We start from the raw sequence: 23838 nt of genomic DNA on the forward strand, positions 1-23838 counted from the left end.
AATAAGCGGGCGGGATTAATTTCTAGTTTGTTCATTCTGTTCGATGCCAATTCCCTGAACAATGTCCAAAGTTGCTTGCTCGCAAGAAGCTTTGCCTCCATCTAACAATTTTCCAGTACCAACATTAAAGCTTAATGGCGATAGCAAGCTAGGAAAATATGGGAGCCCAAAAAAATGACAAGTAAATCTATCATGAACCTCCTTAGAGCCAAAATGCTTCAATAGTGTTTTTCTTTGGGGTTAAATAAAAGTTCAGGATAGGAGAAGCTTCTTTATTTCAAGGCTAGAATAGATTGTAGGTCTTCTAAATAATTTACAATGGATTTACAAATCATCCAATTAAAAAAACTGTTAGTGACAAGATTCAAACCTACATCTTAAGAACGAAATATTTAGACCTTACCAATTCAATCAACCTCGGCACTTCAATAATGTTCTTATTTTAAAGTTGTAAGAAAAGATTTTGTAATATAAAACCAAAACCAAAACCTTATCATGGAAAGCTAGAGGGACTAGTAAAAGATGGATATAAGAATTGGCATGAGGCAGCCCTGCCATTAGTAGCATAGCTTCCGGATTAAACTGGCTTGAATGCTCTCCACAGAATTCAAGAACAGGAAAACAATATTTGATTGCCCATTTAGGTTCATCATAGTCTTTCATGATAAGAACCTATGTAATGGAAACAAGATTCTGACTCCCCAAATCAAAACACTACAATCAAAGGGTTTCAGACCTGGTAATTCAGGGACTTGAGATAATTGTATCCAAATCAAAAAGTTATAACATGGTGGTTATATGTCAGCCAATGAAACCTACCAGCAACAAAAACCATCCAATTCGGGTAAATTTTTAGTCAAATTCGCAGTGTTCCATGGATGTTTTCCAACTATTTGTTTCAGAAGAGTAAATTCTCCAGGAATATGTGCTTGGTTTATCATCTGGGAAAGGATAGATGCTTACCAACTTAAAACAAGGTCCTGAAGTGATGGCTAATCCTAAGGCTTCAGTAACAGGACGTGGTTCATGAGGTTTTACAGCAATCCATTCTTTGGTAGCTGGAACATTAATTCAAAATTAAAATTTTATTATACTTGCAATAGTAATTACATTAATATTACTAAAAAAAAAATTTAGGATTTAGGATTTCAGTGGGCCATTTGCCCCCGCTGCTGCCATTGTAAATCCTTCCCTACTGGAAAATCGAAAGGACATCTTGGCGAAACTGAAAATTCTTGAAAAGAACATTTTGGAGATGTTGATGCTTCTTCTACACGTCGATTCAGTGCAATAGTCTCATCATCACCAGCCATAAAAGGATGATCCAGGAGCATCTCAGCAGTCCATCTGTTCTTTGGATCCTTAACAAAGCACTTCCCAAGAAAATCTTTTCCTTCATCAGATAATTCAGCAGGTATTGCAGGCAATTCATCACTAACACCAATCTTAATCAACAAAGCCGCCATGTCTGTTCCTGGTTTGAAATTCCAGCCTGGTTTGCCTGTAAACATCTCGACAATAGCACATCCAAGTGCCCAGATATCGACAGGTGAATCATACTCGTTTTCCTTAACCGACTCTGGTGCGATATTGAGTGGAGTTCCCCTGATTTCTATCCTCCTCTGGTCTTCGTCTTCTTCCCCGTTTCTCTTTGCCAATCCAAAATCAGCTATCTTGACATCCCCATTACCAAACAAAAGAATATTTTGAATTTTAATATCACAATGAGCAAACCCTTGGCCATGAAGAAAGCGTAGCCCTTTGAGTATCGATCTTGTATATCTTCTAACATCGGATTCTATCATCTTTCCACCGCTTTTCTTGACCTGATCAGCCAAGCTTCCTTTATTAGCTTACTCCAAGAACAAATTATACAACTTCTCACCGTTTGTAGACATCGAATTTTGTCTGAGTCTATTAGATTAATTTTTGTTTACTATTATTTTTGATACTATTATAAAACATAATAATTAATTAAAACAAAAAAAAAAATAGAAACAGAACCAAAAAAAAATTGGGATGGCAGCGGTGCCTTGCACGGCACCACTGGCCACCCACCCCTGACCTCTCACCATACCTTGCAACCACCCTGCCACATCTTACAACCACTATCCGTCCCCCTCTTGAGCTCTTTAAAACCCCCCAGCCTCTTCCCATTAAGGCTTTGGGAAACAGAAAAAAATCTCTCAAACAGCTAAAAAACACAAACAAACCCAAAAACCCCAACGCCAAAATAGAAAGCCAAAAAAATCAACACGAAAAAAACACAAAATAGAAACCACAGTCCTCGTCGATTCGACGAGGAACCCAGTGCCAAGGAGATACCTGCAACAAAAAAGAAAGATCATTAGTTTGAGTCTTTAAGAAAAAAAAAAGGGAGTCAAAAACTTCAAAATTCGATCTACGAGAATTGAGGCTGTTTTCGATCAAAGGGGTACTAGATCTGAGCTCAGGAGGTTAAACGGAACCTCCTGATCAATTTTGAAAATTTTCGATCATCGACGCCATCGTTGGACATGACCTAGGCAGCGGTCGACCTGGCGGTCCGGTGACCAGACGGCGAGAGCCCCGACGCTCTCCGCCAGAGCTCTCTCTCCCCTTTTTTTTTTTTTAAACAAAGAAGAATAAACAAAAAAAAAAAAACTTTAGTTATATATAGAAAAGCAAAGCTCAAAACGACGTCGTTTCGGGCAGGAAAGGATCCGCGCGTGAACCCGAATCCGACCCGAGTTTCGCGCAATCGATCGGCCAACCCGGTTCCTCAGCAACTCTGGATCGGTTTGATCAGACCGGACTGAACCGCTCCCTAGACGGATCCGAACCGTTCCTCAACTGGCTCAATCGAACCGCGCGTCGAACCGACTCCTTTTTAGTCCAACCGAACCTCCGTTGATTGGATCGTTAACCGGTCTGGTTCAGGTTAAAAAATTATTTTTTTATTTTTTTATATATTATTATTTTTGCTATTTTAAGTTTTTATATTTATGTATGATAAGATCTTAAATTTGTTAGGATAATTTTTTAATTGTTTTAATAATAATAAAAATGAAAACAAGTAAGATAATAAATAAATATATATTAAAAATGCTCAAAAAAAAAAAATAATAATAATAATAGAATGATATTTTTATATTCCTTGCCTAGATGTTGGAGGAAATTAAATCATGTTTCAAAAAATAATAATTTCGCCTAGATGTTGAAGAATTATTATTATAAAAAAATACTAAATAAGCTAATAATATTTTTGATAACAAGTTTTCATAAAAAAGAATTTTTTTTAAACAGTTTTTTTTATAAAAAAAATATATATGTTGTTTAAATTATTTTTTTTAAAAATCATAAAAAATCGAATTTGCTCTAAAATTTCGCCTAGATGTTAGAGATTTTTAGAGATATTCGTGTTTTAAAATCCTAAAATTAAAACCAAACCTTAAAATCCAAAACTCTAAAATCCAAACCCTTAAAATCCAAAATCCTAAACCTTCCATATCCTAAAACTAAATTCTAAAACCTTTAAATCCCAAAATTGACAAACCTTCAAAATCCTAAAATTTAAAATCTCAAACCTTAAGATCCAAAGCCTAAAAATTCAAATTTCTAAAAACCCCTAAAATCCAAATGTAAAGACCCAAATTTGATACGCATTTTCGAATCTTTAAAATCTTGAAACCTTAACCTTTAAAGCCTCCACCCAAGCCCTTACTCAAACCCATTTTGAAACTCTAAAGATATGTGTGAAAATCTCAAGTTGAGTAATTTATTCCCGAATGCCGCTTAGATAATGGGGTATTTAGGAAAGTTTATTCCATTGAGTTTTTCAAACGAATCCTTAATTCGCTTTAATAATAGAGTTAATAAATAAAAAGTATACTAGTAAATTAGGATCTTAATATAAACAGTCGTACTTAAGTTCTGTCTAGATGCTGGAGAGTCGGGGTGGTCTCATTATACTTAAGAACCCAACTCTAAAATTGCATTTCATCTTACATAATATTCATTGACATATATACGTCATCATGTTATTCGTGTTGTATCTCTCTATCCTTAACATTTATTTGCTACCTAATAATATTGTTATTTATTTTCTCATATAGAACTTTTTTTACCAAAAAAAATACATATTTTAAAAAATTGATATTATAAAATAAAAAATAACATTTCGAAGGAAATAATTCTTGGTACTCTACCTAGATGTTGGAGAGTCACTAACATTTATCTTCTATAAAGATTGTTATTTCATTTTAAGGATTATCGTGTTAAATCTTAAGCGAAAAAAGTTATTTTAAGTTCTGTCTAGATGTTTGAGAATTTTGAAATAATTCTTTAACTTCAAGATTTTTTCTATATTCCTAAATAAAGAGCTTTAGCAAAATTTTATTTTTCCAAATGAAGGGAATTACTATTAAATTTTAAGTTAAAACCATTTTTATCCAACACCGAAAATAGCGCATAATTAAATGGTACTAATTTATGGGCGTTGTGGGGGTGCTAATCATTCTCCACACGTAACCGACTCCCAAGTCTAACCTGATTTTTCGTAGATCGAAATTTATCTTTTTGATAAACTTTAAACTCGTTTTTATAGTTTTGTTAAAAAGATAAACTTTTAGATGGCCATTCACACCCTAAAAAAGATTGGTGGTGACTCTATTTTTATTTCTCTCGATTTTAAAATTTTTTACGTCTGGCGGTCCCAAAACTATTACGACAGCTTGGCGACTCCACTGGAAAATTTTGAGAGTCAGGCCAAATTTTAGTTATGCGCTATAATAGCTGTTGAATTTAATTGGTTTTATTTGATAGTTAATTTAATTCTCTTTATTTTAATTTTTCAAAATATATATACATACAAGTTAATAGATAAAATAAATTGCTTGTTAGCTATTACTTTATTTTGATTTTGTGTTTATGATTTATTCATGCTATTTTGATTAATACATTACTTTGCACACACTTTGCATATTTACTCGCATACATGAGCTCTAGACCGGGGCTCTTTCCCTTTTATGAGGAAGTGAAGTAGCTACGCTTTCGTGAGGTGATAACCTTCGCATTTGCTAGTGAAACACTTCCACTTAGATTGAACCCTTTCCGTTAGTAGCCTATGATGAGTGAGGATCGAAAAATCTTACTAGTCTATAACAAATGATGATGTGAGGAATAGTTTGAGAACCGTTAGACACATAAACCTTAACCCAGCATATCGTGAGCCATGTAAAGCTAGCCTAGGGTAGAGCCTTGCCGATCTTTTTATAGAAATAACAAAAAATGATGATAAAAGAAAAGCATTTTCTTGAAAAAAAATAAATTTTCTCTTTACATGTAGTTCATTCACTTGGTAATTGTTCAAATTTTACATTTAAAATATTTTAGAATAAAGTGATTTTTTTAAGCATTATCCAACAAGCCAAAAAATAAAAAATAAAAAAAAAGGTTTTCAAAAAAAATTAAAGATTTTTCTTAAATTCTTTGTTTATTGGCCCAATCAAAAAACCAATTTTCATGTCCTAGTTATTTTTTTTTCCCTCTAAAAAAATTTTTTTTATATATTTTGTTTCATCTTTTGCATTTCATACATCATAAAAAATAATACATGTATCCCATCCCATATGCATCATAAAAGGTAGTGTCAATTTCACTTGGTTGGCATAATACAAGCATTGCATTTCATGTAAAAATATAACTTACACTTTATAGGTTCATGCATTCCATTAGTCATAGGAATACATCTCATCATTCATGTAAATATGTCATTGCATTTCGTGCATATAGATTCATGAATAATAGGGTCGTATAGAACATACATTGCATTTCATATCCCATTATCTCTGCAATATAACATTATATTCCTTGTATACACATTCATGGTTGATAAAAATTTTTATTTAGGTCCTTGTACATATAAAAATCCATTGTCATAGGCATATATGCATTTCATGACATTCTTTAGCCATCATATTCATGTGTTCATAAACATACTTTGTGTGTCATTGTTTTTGTGATATTCATTCAATAAGGGTAGTAATCTAGAATTTTTTGTCTAAGTCTTAGAATAAAATGTCATGTTGGTAGAAATTAGAATGGCAAAAATGGAAGATCAATTGGAAGCAAGGATTAGTAATTTGGAGTTGAATCAAGAGGAATTATGGCTTGAGCTTTGAGAGATGAAATAACAGATAGCTTAATTGATAAAAATGGTTAGAGGTAGTGATGGAGTTGAGTTTGTTCCTCCTCAAGGATCGTTGTCATTTTCGATTCCATCAAGTCAAGGTCAATCGGCTCTTGTTGGTCTTAGCACTTTTTCAGAACAAACTAAGGCATTGGGTGATTTGAACAGTGATCAAGGTTTGGGCGAACTCAAGAGAAGAATAGGTGAACTAGCCACGCAAATGACTGAGCTCAAAAGTTTGATTTTCAAGAATGAGTCACTTGGCTTCAACCAACCATCACCAACTATCCCAAGTCCAAACCCGTACCTAAATCCTTCTTATGACTACTTCCAACCTCTTTTCCAAGCACCTAGGATTAGGCCCTCAAATTTCATGCAACCACCAAGAATTTCACACTTGAACCCATATCCATCATCTCATATTTCACAATTGCCTATTCAACATGTTATCTCGTCACTACCTTTTGAACCTAATCTTCGATCCAAAGTATTTTAATTCACCTTAAGACCAACTAAGCTATAATCTTTTTTAGTAAAGCAAACCAACCATAGGACAGAAAAACTCTGGCAACACCAAAGGAAAAATCTCTGTTGATCCAATACGCATGTCCTACATAGAGTTGTATCCATTACTTCTAGAAAACTATCTCATTGCCCCTATCCCTACTGAACCTCGCAAACCACCTTTCTCCGAATGGTATGAACCCAATGCTCGATGTGAATACCATTTTGGCATCATTGGCCATTCTTTGGAAAATTACACAGTTTTTAAATATAAGGTGCAAGGATTGATGAAAGCTAGATATCTTAGTTTTGCTAGCAAAATGACATCAGTTATTCATGAGAACCTTTCATTGATCCATGCTGAGATAGCAGGTAGTGTTGTAGGTAATAGTAAAGTTGATCGAAATGATGAATAAAAAGCTTTTAAAGCAAAAGGTTGTCCTTCCCAGCAATCATAGTCAACTGTTTTTAGAATTTTAAGGTGAAACGAAGGGGAATGAGAGTAGGTTTAGCACTTTTTGGTCTTAGCCCTAGAATGTTCATGATGTGTAAACTTGATGCTTTTGGAAATGAATGAAAACTTCTTTTGACCTAAATTTTCTATGAATTGATGCATCTATTTATTTTATTGGCGTGCCTAAAAGAGTGTAAGAAAGAATGATGGTTGCAAGTATGTCTTCACCAAACTTTTGAGATAGAAGAGATATATCTAGATGACCCATTTTGAATATATGATGGAATTCAAGTTTCTCCTCACCAAAATAACAAAATTTGACTTGTATACCATGCATCATTTGCTTGAATTCATTGCTTTTCGTGCTAGCTAAGGACAAGGAATGATAATTGTAAATATACTTTCATCAAACCTTCGAAGCAATTTTTTTTATATAATAGAATTCATGCCATGCATTTTTGACTTCTGGTAATTAATAAAAGGTTCAAGGATAGCTATCCTAGGAAACGAGATCAGTGTATTTATAGCATTCAAGCTAGTATCGAAATCATGAAAAATGAAAATACCAGTCGAATGGACAGAGTAAAAAAGGCCTAAGGAGAAATTAGTGAAACAGTTACAGGAATGCAACAAAACATGAACAGACAGTCGGCAAAATTAAAATAGATGTTAGCGAAGTTGACAAAGGAAAAAGAATTGTTGAAACATACAAGGCAAGGGAGGAAACAACTGTTGAGACACCATTGTATCCATTTGGGTTCACATATATTCAAGACCCTCATATCCTGCAAGCACCTCCAGCAAATCATCAATCTTATATTGGCTTTTCTGCTAAGATGCCATCAATTCAGACAAATGTTGATCTCAAGTGCACTTTTAATGACTCCATTGCTGTGCCTAATAGGGATAATCCTAAAGAATCAAAAAAATTAAATAGTGTGCCAGATCCATCAAGAGATACGATAATGAAAGATAAATTTGATCTGTTGAAAGAGAGATTAAAGGTAATTAAAGGCCATGATGTGTACGAGAATGTTGACGCCAATGAACTTAGTCTAGTGCCTGATCTCATTATTTCATCAAGATTCAAAGCCCCAGATTTTGAAAAGTATAACGAAACTGAATGTCCTAAAATACATTTGGCTTAATACTGTCACAAAATGGTTGGGTATGCTGGTGATGAAAAGCTGCTTATTCATGTCTTTTAAGAAAGTTTGACTAGGGTAGCAGCTAATTGGTATTATAGTCTGAAAAGCAATCAAATTCATACTTAGAGGAATTTATCACGGGCATTCTTGAAGCAATACCAGTATATGTTAGAGTTGGCTCCAGATCGATTAACCCTTCAAAATATGAGAAAAAACTCCAATGAAAGCTACAAAGAATATGTTGTTAGATGGAAGAATATGGCATCGTAAGTACAACCACCTTTTACCAATAAGGAGTTGAATTCCCTATTTATGGATACCCTTCCTTCTCTCTATTATGATAAATTGATCAATAATACTTCATCAGAGTTTGTGATTTTATTATTTGTTGTAGGTAGAATTGAGGATGGTATAAGAAGGGGAAGAATTATAGATACTGGTGATGAAAAAAGAGGAGATATTTTTGTAAAATAAGCCCAAGAAACAATTGCTAAATGGCAAAATGAAAGAAATCTCATCATGATGTAGGAAGATCCAACAGATGATTATTCACAATGGTTACCATATTATCCCCAACCAATATTTTTAATCGATGATTTTCCTCGACCACTTCATCTGTATGCTCAAATTCTTTCACTACAAATAGAACCAAGGATCAACTTAAGCCATTCACAAAGTCGTAAGAGAAAGAGAGCCAAAGTGTATCATTCACTTTCAATACCTTATATTGAGCTTTTTACTTTACTAATCAAGAATCATATGATCTCTGTTGTTCCTGCAAGACCTAGAAAACCTTCGTACTGAAATGGTATGATCTTAATGTTAAATGTGAATTTCATGATGGAGTTAAAAGGCATTCCATAGAAGATTATACCGTCTTCAAGGATAAAATTCAAGCTTTGATCGATATAGATGCTGCAAAGTTTAAAGAGCTAGTTGGTGGTCTTAATGATTGATAGTAGTATAGTTACAAGTTAGTGATGCTAAAGTTGAAACATCAAGGGAAAAATTTTTGTTTGTGTAACTTTGGATATCATATCAAGAGTACGATCAAGATGATAATTTTTTTGGTCAAGTTCTAAGGTTTGCATTGCATAAGTAAACATTGTGCATCATAGTATTTTATGATTATATTATCATTTGAGGCCTTTTACTTCGTATAAGTTTTTATATATAGTTGGTTTTTTTTTTTTTTTTTAAAAAGAGAAAAGATGTTAAATATGAATAAAGTCTCATTTGGTTAAGTACCAAGGCTAGAGAAATGTCTTTAAAAAAAGGCAATAAAAAAGCAACAAAAAAAAAAGAAAAAAAGATGTTTTAAGTCATTTTAAGTCTAAGATGAATTAACGATCACTATTAAAAATTTTTCAAATACCTAAATGCCAATTTGCTCATTCAATTGACCCCATTTCATCAGTCATGACCTCTTAATAGCCTTGAATTCGAATTTGTGAACCTTATTTTCACTTGATATTATTGTTATATCAAAAGGCAATATTCTTTTCTAAGGCAATAAACAAATGAAATAGCCATTGAAAAAATGTGTGGTTCCTAGAAAATCAAGTCTATATGACTTTCTTTTTTTTTAGAATTCAAATGCGATAATTTGATATGACAAGATTATGCTGTAGTTCCAAAATTTTCAAATTCAAGTTTTGTAAAATGCACTCAAGCATACTACCCTTTCAGCTTTTTATCCCAAAATTGACCCGATCTTTTGTCTTTAGGTATATTTGTTAGAAAAGAAATACCTCATTACCTCTAAGGCAACTTGACTTATGATTAGCCCTTTTGTTCTCTTTTTGTGGGGTAACTTAGATTATTTGATACCTTAAATATGTTTACCCCACATAATCATTTTCTCATCCATTCTATATGACCTTTCTCTTGTAATTACTTTCATTATAGGTGGTTTGCTAAAATGGGGCATCTTCCATGAAACATGTTACTGGCAAAATGAATCTAAGTGTGAGCTATGTGGGCATAAAAAAAAACAACAACAAAAAAAAGGGAAAAAAAGAAAAAAAAAAGGCAAAAAAATTGGTTATGACATCATGCACTTAAAAAATTTGAGCAAATCCAAAAAAAGTCCTGACAAAGTCAAAGTTTTGAAAAAAAAAAAAAAGACAAAAAAAACCTAAAAATTTTTTATATAAAAACCTTTTTTCAAGTTCATTTTCCTTAAGAGCAGTCTTCAATTTAAATGTTTATGCTTGAAATGATAAATAACCATCTTTCATTATCTCTTCACAAAAATAAAAATTTATCTCTTGTTACCCCTTTAAGCCTGATTGAATTTTTTCAAAATAAACCCTGACTAAGGATCACCTTTCACATTGGGGGTAAAAAAAAAGAAAAGAATGCATTTGAAGGTTAAGAATGAGAATGTCTAATAGAATCTCATGTGATAGGGGTAAAAACCCAATATAAAAGTTCATAAAAGTTTTGAATTCACTCAGTGAAAGAATGCAAAAGAAAAATGAAAAATGAAAGGAAAGGAAGAATAAAAGAAGGAAAAAAAAAGAAAAAAATGAATGAGTGGAAAGCATAAAATAGAATATACCTTAGAATGTATCCTTCCAATGAAAAATGATCATTAGTTTCAAATACCCTTAAATACTTATTTTGGGCCTTTTTATCCTTTCCTTTAGCAACCATGAACCTTAACCTGTATTACAACCTTTGAAAAGTCCATATTGGATCAGGTATGAAAGCTTAAACTGGAAGAGTTTCTCTTAAAAAAATAAACATGAATCTTTTGAGTTTTCCTTTTATTGCCTAATTTCTTGTTTGAACCATTAAACCTTTTCGAAAAAAATTTTTTCCTCTTTTTGATTAGATTTGAATTCTCAAGTGCATGGTATGTAAAAAAAATCAAATAAAAAAAATAAAAAAATAAAAATAAAAGTGGCTCTAGGGTGAAAACCCTCAAAAGGGCAGTGTAGAACCAACCCTGAAAGGTCACTCTTGATGCTAAGTATGATGGATGCTAAACAAGAGTAAAGCCAAACCTTTTTGAAAGATCTGAAATATCAAAGCCATAAAAGTCTGAGATGGGTTGATGTCAAAAATCTTAATTTTTGTTTATTCTCAAATAACCCTTTAAAATCTCAAGCCCTTACAATTGATCTTGACATATATCAAAATGTCGCATTTGGAGACTAAGAAAAATGTTGAATATGTTTGATTTTCAAGGAATTCATGCTTTTAGAAAAGTTTATGTTTCATTTGTGAGCTTGCATGAAAAATTATATGCTTCTTTCACTCCCTTCAAGGGTTGGAATCTTTTGAATAAACATCGCTATCTACAAAACTATTACATCCATTTGGAAAAAAAATCCTCACCTTTTTCATTTTTGATAGAGATCGCCAAATTTTTAAAAAAGAAAATTTAAGCCTAGTTTATCTGGCCATCAATGACATTTAAGCCTAGTTTATCTGACCATCAATGAAGTTTTAAACCTAGTTTATTTGACCATTAATGAAGCTTTAAGCCCAGTTTATCTAGCCTCAAATGAGGTTTTAAGCCCAGTTTAGCTGGCATTCAATAAAATTTAAGCCCAATTTATTTGGCCCCAAAAGAAGTTCTAGAGTTTTAAGGTTCTATCCAAAATAAAAAAAAAATCTCGATGCAAAACCTTTTGAAAGATCTTGCATTTGCATTACTTGTATCATGAGAAAGACATTTGACCTACAAAAAAAAAAGGATATTCAAATTTGCATCACTCATCTGTGCATCATGAAAGGGATATTTGCATTTGTATCACTTACATCTGTACCATAAAAAAAACATTCGCATTCGCATCACTTGCATTTGCACATGCACAAGATATTTGTATTCACACCATAAGAAAATTCGTATTTGCACCATGGCATCCGCATCCTAAGAAAAGGTATTTGTAAGAGCATTTACATGAAAAGAACATTGTCATTGTCAAATATAGTTGCATCAAGCATTCACATTTTTGCATTTGCATTGAGATTTGTATTTTTATCAACATTTCCATTAGCATCATTTGATCAAGATAGACATTTGTATCATTGATTGCATTTATTAACTCTGATTAGGGAAAAGCCATTTTAAAAAAAAATTATAAGTTTTCAAAGTTATATTGCCTCTGATTGAGAGGAGCATTTAAAGATCTTGATTTCTAAGACTTTCGGGCATAATTTTGATTTGCAGTGTTATTTCGATCGATTCTTTAATTTTGACTTGCTGTGTTGTCCTAGTCGATTTTGTAAGACTTCTGGGCATGATTTCTATAAGACCTTTGGAGGTAATTTTGATTCGCGGTGTTATCCCGATAGATTTTTTTTTTTAATTTCGACTTGCGGTGTTGTCTCAATCGATTCTGTAAGACCTTCAGGCATGATTTCTGAGACTTTCGAACATAATTTTAATTCGTGGTGTTATCCCGATCGATTCTTTAATTTTGACTTGTGGTGTTGTCCCTGTCGATTCTGTAAAACCTTCGAGCATAATTTTGATTCGCAGTGTTATCCCGATCAATTCTTTAATTTTAACTTACGGTGTTGTCCCAGTCGATTCTGTAAGACCTCCGGGCATAATTTGGATTCACGGTGTTACCCGCTTGATTCATTATTCTTGACTTGCAGTGTTATCCCAATCGATTCTGTAAGACCTCCGAGCATGATTTTTGTAAGATCTCCAAGCATAATTTCGATTCGCGATATTATTTTGATCGATTTTTTTTTAATTTCGACTTGCGGTGTTGTCTTAGTCAATTCTGTAAGACCTCCGGACATGATTTCTAAGACCTCCAGGTATAATTTTGATTCACGGTGTTATCCCGATCGATTCTTTACTTTTAAACTCGCGGTGTTGTCCCGATTATTTTTATTTACGTCTCGACTTGCGGTGTCGTCCCGATCATTTTCTTTATCACTTGACTTGTGGTTAAAAAAAAAAAACTTTTGAAAAATCCACGATTTGCTTTCAGACAAAATCGTTGTCTTTGTCTTTGCCTTATTTTTTATTCTCAGTAATGTGTAAAGAAGGGCAGCTGTAGACATCGAATTTTATCTGGGTCTACTAGATTAATTTTTGTTTACTAATATTTTTGATACTATTATAAAACATAATAATTAATTAAAAAAATAAAAAAAATAAAAACAGAACAAAAAAAAAATTAGGATGGCAGTGGTGCCTTGCACGGCACCACTAGCCACCCACCTCTGTCCCTTCACCATACCCTACAATCACCCTGCCACTTCTTACAACCACTATCCACCCCCCTCTTAAGCTCTTTAAAACCCCCCAGCCTCTTCCCCTTAAGATTCTGGGAAACAAAAAAAAAAACCTCTCAGGCAGAAGCTAAAAAACACAAATAAACCCAGAAACCCCAATGCCAAAACAGAAAGCCAAAAAACTCAACACGAAAAAAACACAAAAACAAAAACTACAGTCCTCACCAAATCGACGAGGAACCAAGCACCAAGGAGATACCTGCAACAAAAAAGAAAGATCATTAGTTTAAGTCTTTAAGAAAAAAAAAAGGGGGTCAGAAACTTCAAAACTCGATCTATGAGAATCGAGGCTGTTTCTGGTGAAAGGAGTTCCAGATCTAAGCTCAGGAGGTTGAACGAAACTTGCTAGTCAATTTTAAAAATTTTTGATCATCGACGACCACCGCCGGCAGTGACCAAAGCAACGATCGACACGACGGTCCGACGATCGGACAGCAAGAGCCCCGGCACTCTCCCCTAGAGCTCTCTCTCTTTTTTTTTTTTTGAAACAAAGAAAAATAAACAAAAAAAAACTTTAGTTATATATAGAAAAGCAAAGCTCAAAACGACGTCATTTTGGGCAGGGGTGGATCCGCACGTGGACCCGGACTCGACTCGAGGTCCGTGCAATCGACCCGTCAACCCGGTTCCTCAGTAACTCTGGACCGATCTGACCAAATTGGACCGAACCACTCCCTAGACTGGTCCGAACCGTTTCTTAACCAGCTCAATCGAACCACGCGTCGAACTAACCTTTTTTTGGTCCAATCGAACCGTTGTTGATCGGATCATTAACCGATCCAGTTCAAGTAAAAAAAATTTTTAAAAAAATTTTTAAATTTTTTATATATTATTATTTTTGTTATTTCAAGTTTTTATATTTATGCATGTTAAGTTCTTAAATTTGTTAGGATAATTTTTTAATTATTTTAATAATAATAAAAATGAAAACAAGTAAGATAATAAATAAATATATATTAAAAATGCTCAAAATAATAATAATAATAATAATAAAATGATATTTTTATATTCCCTGCCTAGATGTTGGAGGAAGAATTAAATCATATTTCAAAAAATAATAATTTCGTTTAGATGTTGAAGAATTATTATTATAAAAAGATACTAAATAAGTTAATAATAGTTTTGATAATAAGTTTTCATAAAAAAAGAAATCTTTTTAAACAATTTTTTTATAAAAAGAAAATATATGTTTTTTTTAATTTTTTTTAAAAAATCATAAAAAATCAAATTTGCTCTGAAAGTCTGTTTAGATATTGGAGATTTTTAGAGATATTCGTGTTTTAAAATCCTAAAATTAAAACCAAACCTCAAAATTCAAAATCTCTAAAATTCAAACCCCTAAAACCCAAAATCCTAAACCTTCCATATCCTAAAACTAAATTCTAAAACCTTTAAATCCCGAAATTGAAACCCCAAACCCTTAAAATCTTAAAATTAAAAATCTCAAACCTTAAGATCCAAAGTCTAAAAATCCAAATTTCTAAAAACCCCTAAAATCCAAATGTAAAGACCCAAATTTGATACGCATTTTCGAATCTTTAAAATCTTGAAACCCTAACCTTTAAAACCTCCACCTAAGCCCTTACTCAAACCCATTCTGAAACTTTAAAGATATGTGTGAAAATCTCAAGTTGAGTAATTTATTCCCGAATGCTGCCTATATGATGGGGTATTTAGGAAATTTTATTCCATTGAGTTTTTCAAACGAATCCTTAATTCGCTTTAATAATAAGGTTAAAAAATAAAAAGTATACTAGTAAATTGGGATCTTAAACATAAACAATCGCACTTAAGCTCTGCCTAGATGTTGGAGAGTCGAGATGGTCTCATTATACTTAAGAACCCAACTCTAAAATTGTATTTCATCTTACATAATATTCATTGACATATATACGTCATCATGTTATTCGTGTTGTATCTCTCTGTCCTTAACATTTATTTGCTACCTAACAATATTGTTATTTATTTTCTCATATAGAACTTTTTTTACCAAAAAAAATACATATTTTAAAATTTTGATATTATAAAATAAAAAATAACATTTCGAAGGAAATAATTTTTGGTATTCTGCCTAGATGTTAGAGAGTCACTAATACTTATCTTTTATAAATTTTGTTATTTTATTTTAAGGATTATCGTGTTAAATCTTAAGCGAAAAGAGTTATTTTAAATTATGCCTAGATGTTGAAAAATTTTAAAATAATTCTTTAACTTCAAAATTTTTTCAATATTCCTAAATAAAGAGCTTTAGCAAAATTTTATTTTTTCAAATGAAGGAAATTACTATTAAATTTCAAGTCAAAATCATTTTTATCTAACACCGAAAATAGCGCATAATTAAATGGTACCAATTTATAGACATTGTAGGGGTGCTAAACCTTTCCCACACGTAATCAACTTTCGAGCTTAATCTGATTTTTCGTAAATCGAAATTTATCTTTTTGATAAATTTTAAACTCATTTTTATAGTTTTGTTAAAAAAATAAACTTTTAGATGATCAATCATACCTTAAAAAAAATTAATGATGATTTTTCTTTTATTTTTTTCGATTTTAAAATTTTTTATGTCTGATGATTCTAAAACCGTTACGATGATACCGTTCTCAACTGTATAATCATCGCCAAAACAACGAATGATTTGTGGGCAAAAACCAAGTTGATCATGCACTTCCTTTTCGTTCTTGAGAGAAACAGAGTCGATGGTTTCACAAGATTTGACAGCCATTACAGGAGATTTTGGAAAACCATGTTTAGGTATCACCAAGTTGACGTTGCCAAAACTTCCACATCCAATCGTATCCCCTCGAATCCACTCCATTGGAGACTCCAAGTTCCACTAAAGAATTCAAGGTTGTTTTCTCAGTTGGGTTTCGCTAGAAATGGAAGGCTTTTATTTGCTTCCTTCTTTACTAGAAAGAAGGGAACGCCAATTGGAGTAAACAGAGGTCAAGGGCTTTACAGTGGTGCAAAGTGCATATATATATATATATATATATTACAAAAAGGTTAAATCATTCGCTGGACGGGACGTAGATCCTGTTTAAATTGATTAAAAAAGAAAATATATTAGAAAATTCCAAAACTTTCTTACCGTTAAATAAAAAAATTTAAATCATTAACTCTAAACTCCAAAAAATTCTTTCACATACGGGAGAATATAAATGTACGGTTAATATTTGATTTATATAAAAGGATATTTAATGTACTAGATATAAAAATAAATCTAAATTTTTATTAAATTTATAATTAATGAATCATCAGACGTAATCCAATAAAATTTGAATAGATTCATTATTAAATTTTAGTGGATTAATTATTAGATTAAATTTGATTTAAAAACTTTGAGAATTGAAGTTGATTTGAACTTGATTGATACTCATATTTTATGCTCAAATTTGAATTATAATTTATTTGAGCCATTTGAATTTAATTTAAGTGGTTTAATTATATTCAATAAAATTTTAAATATTGATATTTAATATTATATTTTTATTATTTATTTATACATATTAAATATATTTTAAAAAATAAAAATTAAATTAAATTCATAAATTTATTAAATTAATACGATAATACTCGAATTTACATTAACTAGATCAAATTTGAGCTAAGCTCGACAATATACAAATCAAACATTATTTTTGACCATGCCAACTCCAAACAGTTTACAAGTAATTTGACTTCAGGTATAGCGAGACACAATTTTCGAGGTCAATTGACATCACTCAAATTTAAAAAGTTTAAGTTATATATATATATATATATATATATATATATATAGAATAATAAGATTAGTGTAATTTTATTGTAATGACCCTACTCAAATTTAATTAAAATATAAAGTGATGGTAAGAAACTAAAATTATTAGTTATTTTTATAAAAAAATATTAATATTTAGATTTTGAAGAATATAAAATCTTTGAATTTTGTAAAAATATGACCATGTATTAAGTAATATGAAAAATATCCAAATAAGTTTTCAAACTTTACTCAAAAAATAAAAATAAATTCTTCATCTTTTATTACATAAAATTAAAATTATAAACTTTTATTTTATTATAATCAATATTTTGTTAAAATTTTTTTAGTTGGATGTGTAATTTATAAAATGCTTATTTTAATAAATAACAAAAAAATCAAACAACATTCAATTCAATTTATAAATTTAAAATTAATTATATGATTAGCTTATTACATAAGATAATATCATATTATAGTAATTTTTAACTGAAATAGGCTTTTTTAATATTAAAAAATTGAATTTAATTCAAAAATTTTAATAATACAATGTAAAAAAAAATTGTCTATAAAATATATATATATATTTTGTCATTTAAGGGGAGCAAAATTTTATATTAAGGGGAAAAAAAAAGCTGTAATTCGAACTCTAATTTTGATGTTTTTTTTAAATAATCTTAATTACTAAATCAAATAGTTGAAAGATAATAAAAAATATGATTATAAAATATGAATTAGTTACTGAATATGACCCCATTAAAGTTATTTTCTAGCTACGTCATTAATTTGACTCATTTATACTTTCAGTCGTCAGTATTACACCGAACATTTGGCTCTATTATAAAAAAAGAAAAATAGGTTTTTAATAACGTAACTAAAAGATTATCGAAGGAAAATTTTTATCGCCAAAAGTCATTAATATTGGCAGATTGGGACGGATTACCTATGATTTCCGCGAATTGAATTTCTAATTTTATTGACGAAAATCCATGGCTAAAGACAAAAATTACCAACGAAAAGATTTTCTGTCACTAAAAGTTGTTAATTTTCCTGTCAAAAATCATACACTGATGCCAATTTTAGCTTCTCTTTATTTCAACGGATTCAACAACAAATATTCCGTCCCTAATTAAATTTAGTCACCGGCGATGAAAATATTCGTCGCTATTTTTTGTCGCCAACACTTAAATAAGAAGGAATTTTTGTTTAGCAATGGATTTTACCGACGGAAAAGTGGCATCGTTAATCAAAATTGGGTTTAAAATTGCATAAAAAATCATCTAATTAAAAGGGTTTAAATTGCATATTTTTTTTGTTTCTCGTCTCCTTCCTCATGTCCTTCTCCCTCCCCAGCCAACCCCAACGCTCCAGCCTCTGCCCCGGCTCCGGTGTGGTCCGTCCGACCGACGCCCCAGATTCCGTCCATTCAACCCAGATGCAGCAGCCCTTTCGTCTTCCTTTCTCTTCCCGTTTCCTCTCCTTTCCCTGGCAGGCCTCCTTTCCGCCGTGCCCTCTTGCTTTTTTCGCGGCCCCCTTTTCACAGATTCGAGGGTGGGTTTTTGGATTTTGGTGTTTTTTCTGTTTATTTTTTTTTTAATTTGAAATTTGTTACAATTGCAAAATTTTATATTTAAAGTATTACACCAGTTTGTAAACATTGCTTGTTTATCTCCCTTCTCTTACGGTTTTTCTGCGGTCTCCACTTGCAGTCGGTGCCGGAGCTACTCCCAAGGTCTTCTATAGCTACCCTGATAATGCTTTTCAAGTTTCTATTTTTATCTTTTGTTGCATTGGATTTTGCAAAGTTATTTTCTAAGATTTTAATGTACAAATATTTTATGGTCTTGAAATTCTGTCTGCAGGCTGCTATCCTTGAGATTTCGTATTCACTTTTGCAGAGATTGGGTACAATAATGGTAAGGAGATCTTTCGTGTCTTGTGAACTTTTAAAATTTAAGATCATTGAATATCCATCTGTTACTCTTTTTTCCCAATATTTGTTTATTCCGACAAGTGGTTGGTTGAGAAGATTGTCTGCAATCTACCATATACAGTAATAAAGCTCATTTTCCCTTTTCAATTTGTGTCAAATCTTATCATCTTTTCCATATCTATGAAGAATATCATTGCTTTTTGCTAATTGATTTATCAAACCGAAAACCAAAAACTGATTACTGGAATTTAATGGAAGTTGGTTTCTTGTAGGTTACACAGCTGTTACAAATGCCTTGATTAATGCAAGAAAGGCTGTTGATAAGTCTTCTGCAGCTGAAGTTGTAAATGTTTCCATATTATCTACCAGTGTTTCCTATGGTGTATATATGGCAGTTTCTAGCAACCTCAGGTGTGTAGATTTAATTTTTTTTAATGTATATTAGTTCTTAAGGCATGGATTTTTCTATTGTTCATGGAATTGCTTTTTCTATTGTTTTAAAGTGTTCCCTTGTGATAATATGACAGATTACAATTATGCACGTTGGAATCTCAATTTCTAACCACTGGGGTGTCCTCTTGGGGACTAATTCTGACTTGCAAATTTATTATATAAAATAATTTAATTGCATTATGGAAGTCTGAATAATAAATGAATCTTTATAATGTAAAGTGTAATGGTTTTTGAATTATGTCAATTGGGTTTTTCAGTTAGAAGTATGGTAATTTTGGATTTTTTGAAACTTGGAACCTTAGGAATGTTCTCACTTTTCTATTCCTTGGCATGGATGCCTTAAATTCTTTATCTGTTTCAATGTAGACTTCCAATCATTCCTCATATGGCCATCTGCTTTTGATTATCTGTTTCAATGTAGACTTCCAATGTAGACTTTTTCTGATTCTTATTGTCATATATGCAAATATAGAATACATGGGTTTTTTTGGTATTAAAAAAATACATACATGTCACCTGTTTCAATCTTTGTCTTTCTTACTCGTTTTATCTTATGTGCTTTCTCTCTCTAGCCTTATAGCTCTATGGTATTTTTGAGACGGTAAATATAAAAGGTTGGAATTTGATGCTTCTTTTGCTGTTTTGTGGAAGTGCCAAATTGGTGAATTTGGTTTAAGCTTAGCATTTGATGCTTTTAGAGGCACTGTCAAAAACCCAATTTAAAGGAATGTGAATGAGACTGCCTCATTTGTGTTCTTGCAGAATTCAAGTTAGAATGTACCAACCAACTTATTGCGTTTTTCAAATAAGATGTAAAATGAGGGATCAGGTATTGACCCCAATTTTAATAAACCTTTTAAATTGAGAACAAAATGAAGACATATTAGGTTAATCAAAATGTAAGGTTTGGATGAGATCTGTTTGATGTCTCCTATTATTATCATTTTTACCATTCATTCATGTCTATATTTATCTATATGATGTAGTTAGCATTGTTAGCAGGAGATTTTCTGCTTTTTCAAGCTCTTGGGTCCTTTGTTCCTTAAAAAACACAGAGGTGTGTGTTTGTCATTCCTATATTTCTGCTGCTGCATCTCACTCAACTTTGCTTTTTTCTCTTCACCAATCATCTCCAATCTGATTGAAAAGGTTCTTTTCTCAACCTCATTTATATATTTTTTTGGTATTCATATTTTGACAGGAATTTTTTTATTACCTAAGGCTTAACATCTTTTTGAAAAAAAAAAAATCTTAATTCAATCTCGCTATTCTGTATATTTTTAAAAAAAAAACCAAACATGAAGCTTGGCACTAGCAGTCTAGAATCAACTGCGCCTGTGAGGGGTGCTCCAAGTGAGCTTGTTGATGGCTTTTTGGCTGTGTCGTCATTTGAGCTTCCAAATACTACTGATGTAAGTTAAAATTTTCCGCCAATTCGTAGTATAGTATTTTTTTTTTCTTCTGAGAGTAAAGGAGAAGCTGTAGGGCTTATTTTATGTCTGGTTGGTCTTATGCAGTTTGATGGGTCCAGAAAGAAGCTATTCAGATGGTGAAACCTGCTAAGGGTACCACCACGCTTGCTTTCATCTTTAAGGAAGGCATCATGGTTGCTGCTGATTCTAGAGCGCTAGCATGGGAGGCTATAGCTGTATGTTTCTTTTTTTTCATGTCAATCTTGCTAGAGTTATGGAATTGAATTTTGTGTTGATTTTTTTTTTTCAGAAAATTTTTGTAGGGAAATAATTTATTTATGGTCATTGCATATTAAACCTTAAAATTAAAGAATTTATTTATGGTCATTGCTCTGTATTGTTTGTGGAAGTCTGATATAGAGTTATAGGCTTATAGCATACCTCGCTTGGCATGCTGCCTAAGGCTAGTTATGTTGTGTGCAACCCACAGTACATACATCATTTCATCAAATAGACAAACTCTTAAATATGAGCTTGTAAGAGTATCTTATTCTTTTAAATTGTCGTTCACCTGCATTGTCCATTGATTGTGATGTTCCAAGTTTTTGCTAATAGGTACATATGATCAAATGAAACTTGCTTTTGAACTTCAGAGTTGGATGTCATTGAGAGATTGAATGTAAATTATGGATATTTTAGATTAGTATAAAGTGTGTAAAGATTATTCTTTTGAATAATTGTATAAAGTTTGTAATAATTTTGTAAAGATTATTCTTTAGTCAATGAAATGAAAATTTTTATGTATATTTTTAATATATTTTAAATGCAAATATTTTCATATAAAATGCTCTTTTTGACTAAAAAGCCATAACGGATCTATCTCTTGTAGTAAGGGATCTATCCCTTATGGTTTGTAAATTCATAGTAAAAGTTATACCACAAAAAATAATGTATTCGAGATGAAATTTTTCATCGCTCCAACTTTTAATGGTTAAGTTTTTTGTCACTAAAGTCTTTAGCGATAATTAATTTTTATATGAAAACACTTTTAGCACCGAAATTTATGAATTATCAATGGAATTTTTGTTGTTAAAAGTATTTTCATACAAATTTTAATTTTTTATTGTGGCGGAAATTTTTTGTTGCTAAAGTGTCTTATTATAGATGAAATTTTCTTTAATGACAGAATACTTTTAACTACAATTTTGCCAGTATAATAGCAACGAAAAGTGGGTCACTAATACATTTTAGCGACGGTAATCAACTTTTAGTTTTGGTAAATTTCATTGCTAAAACTCTATTTCCTTGTACTGGCCGTTGGTGATTGGTTGATGATCTCAACTCCAAAAAAGGTATTTTCACTAGATGCTATACACTTATGGATGGCGATGGATGATAAATAAATAGATATTTGGTATTATTGTGTTTGATTTTGTCGGATTAGATACTTGTAAACTGTTAACTAACATATTTAAATAATAAATTTATTATTTGTGACGGATTCAAATGGATTTCGGATAATACCTTATACTTATCCAATATTCGAATCCATTTAAGTTTTTTAATGGATAGTATTAGATATCAAAATTTATTATCTGTTCACATATGTAATTTTATATTTGTGGAAGGATTCGAACTTTAGCACACACCTTTATTTGTTATTAATTAAAAGTAAACTTAAATTTTAAATTTAATTCTTATTTATTTTATATTTTGACAATAAAATTTAAGTAAATGTTAAATTTGAATATTTAACGAGTTGTGCTTATTTAATTAGATACAAATTCAAATAAAAATACTAAATTTAAATAGATAGTTAAAAGAATTTAGATATCATAAAAATTAAATAGATTCGAATGCGAAAACATTAATAATAATCTATTGCTATTCCTATTTATACTATCATACCACAAAATGTTACATGAAGCAAAATTAAAAATTTGAAAGACCTTTAAAAGTAAATATCACAAAATGTAATTTTAAAAATATATTTTCTAGTTTTATCTCGCTTGAACTTTTTTTCAACTATAAATATTTATCTTATTTTTTTTAATTTCTCTTCATTTTTGTTTGGTTTTAGAGAAAGATTGGACAAGAAAACTAAATTAAGACAAAATTTAATTTGAAGTTTTTTTTTCTTTCATTCTGAATATACACTATACACCAAGGATGTTATAATGAGTTCCAATTCAAGATAATGCATTTTGTACGTAGTTTGTCTGATATTTTTACTCGTGGTTTGTGGAATAGTATTTTGATGTGATTTTATGCTTTAATTGTTGTGTGTTGATACGTGGAATTGCAAACCCATCCATCTAAATTTGAGTTTTTCTTTTATGCCTGAGATTGTTCAATAAATGGATGGTTAAAGAGTTTTTATATAAAAATTTAGGGTGATGGAGGTTTCTAATTTCAAAATCAAGACAAATAGCGAGTTTCAATGAAAATTTATATAGAATTTATAGATCATTCAATCCATTAAAAGAGATTATTGAGAGTGAGATTTTAATCTCTCAAATTACAAAAGGGCCATACCAATATGCTATGATATCTATTATTAAATTGAAATTATTATCTAATAAATCTAAAATGAAAAAAAAAATTCAAATGCAAAAATATTTAATTGGTTTAATTTATACAAATTACAAGTTTCTACAACTAAGTAAAACCCCAAATATGTCATGTCCATAAAACTATTGAACTATAACTTAAAAAATTAAATCTCGGTCTATAAAGAAAATATCTTATAATAACTTAA

General features: G+C 31.1%; 1 long non-coding RNA gene and 1 pseudogene across 4 annotated transcripts; one reads left to right on the forward strand and one right to left on the reverse strand.

Moving 5' to 3' along the window:
- Positions 1 to 972: 972 nt before the first annotated feature.
- On the reverse strand, positions 973 to 16361 carry LOC111276615 (mitogen-activated protein kinase kinase kinase 20-like; annotated as a pseudogene).
- A 1857-nt stretch (positions 16362 to 18218) lies between these two features.
- LOC111276614 (uncharacterized) lies at positions 18219 to 21885 on the forward strand. Of its 4 annotated transcripts, XR_016333805.1 has the most exons (8): positions 18219 to 18833; positions 18992 to 19014; positions 19145 to 19198; positions 19488 to 19626; positions 20241 to 20817; positions 20973 to 21080; positions 21186 to 21316; positions 21696 to 21885. It is a non-coding gene; the product is annotated as an uncharacterized LOC111276614 (long non-coding RNA). The 4 variants fall into 4 exon arrangements; XR_016333804.1 differs by having other exon boundaries at positions 18227 to 18833; positions 20668 to 21080; XR_016333802.1 differs by having other exon boundaries at positions 18228 to 18833; positions 20655 to 21080.
- The last annotated feature ends 1953 nt before the right edge of the window (positions 21886 to 23838 follow it).

Source organism: Durio zibethinus, chromosome 25 (assembly GCF_047325235.1).
Source record: "Durio zibethinus cultivar Kanyao isolate XHJ-2024 chromosome 25, ASM4732523v1, whole genome shotgun sequence".
NCBI classification, from domain to species: domain Eukaryota; kingdom Viridiplantae; phylum Streptophyta; class Magnoliopsida; order Malvales; family Malvaceae; genus Durio; species Durio zibethinus.